This window comes from Sminthopsis crassicaudata, chromosome 1, assembly GCF_048593235.1.
Source record: "Sminthopsis crassicaudata isolate SCR6 chromosome 1, ASM4859323v1, whole genome shotgun sequence".
NCBI lineage: Eukaryota > Metazoa > Chordata > Mammalia > Dasyuromorphia > Dasyuridae > Sminthopsis > Sminthopsis crassicaudata.
In genome coordinates, this window is record NC_133617.1 from 219,303,693 (window position 1) to 219,304,970 (window position 1,278).

The window sequence follows — 1,278 nt, forward strand, 5'->3', positions numbered from 1 at the left end:
TACAGAATAACGAAATTTGAAAGATAACAGCCATCCAGGCCAACTCAAACCCAAAAGAGAGCTATACTAGACAATTCTTGCTTCATGTAAATTTGAATAATGCAAATTCAACTGTAAGTAAAGTATTCAGAAGGAAATCTGCATTCCAAAAAAGCTCCCACATATCTGCCTCCACCTTCTTCTCTTTCTGTCCAGGTGCCCAGTGACTGGACTTAGCTCTTAGTGTTCTTCCTTCTGCTCTCCTTTCTCTGCCCCTAGTCCCCATGTATATTTGAATTGTGTACAGGCTCCTTTTTCCACAGACATGCTGGGTCCTCTTCCTGCCTCCCTCCTTTCCTTGTTTCCCCATATCTAGGCAAATTCACATTACATTAAAATTGTTTTACATAGAGGCCTAAGGAAAATTCTACTTAAATAAAATGATAGCTGTGTGTATAATATACTCAATAAAAATTCATTATCTGGTTAAAGAATTTTAGGGAGAATAAAAACCTTCCACATCTGGAACACTTCCAACTCTATCAAATAATATCAATGACAATGAACAACTTTACTTTGTCCCAGATTTATTTAAAAAAAACAACTTGCAGTGATCCTCTATTATAAATCTGTTAGCTCTAGGCTTTTTTATTTTCGAATAGAAAAATATTTGAGTATAATTTTCAAAATAATTCAGTTTCAGATATTGAACACACAACTGGGTTTGGATTTGTAATTCATTTTGTGGGCTCAGAATTGAAGGTCATTTAATCCAATCCTTTGTCTGATTATAAAAGTTTGTCCTTAACACAGAGATTTATATTCATTATATCATTCAATCCTTACAATAGCTCTTTCAGTTGGTATTAGTATTATCATTTCTATTTTATATTTAGAGAAGTGAGACTCAAGAATTAAAAAGCTTGACCAAAGCCACATCTTTAATGATTACCAAAATAAAATCAAATTATATTTAAAAAAGTATTTACCAGTTGCTTTTCAGTCTCATATCTGACTCAGTGATCCCATTTGGGATTTTCTTGTCATAAAATTGTAGATTGGCTTGCCAGTTCCTTTTCCAGCTAGTGATTTGCCTAAAGTCACACAGACAAAAGAGTCTGAATTCAGATTTTTAACTCTGGAGGACTAGGATTCTTGGCTTGAAATTCCCTGGAATGATAAAACCCAGGATTCCAGAGAAGTAGAGCGAAGGATTAGAGGGAAAGGGGAAGAGGCTGAGGTCCCCGCCCTCTGACTCCACCCCTTTCCCTAAAGGTAGAGACTCTGCTTCTCCATCTC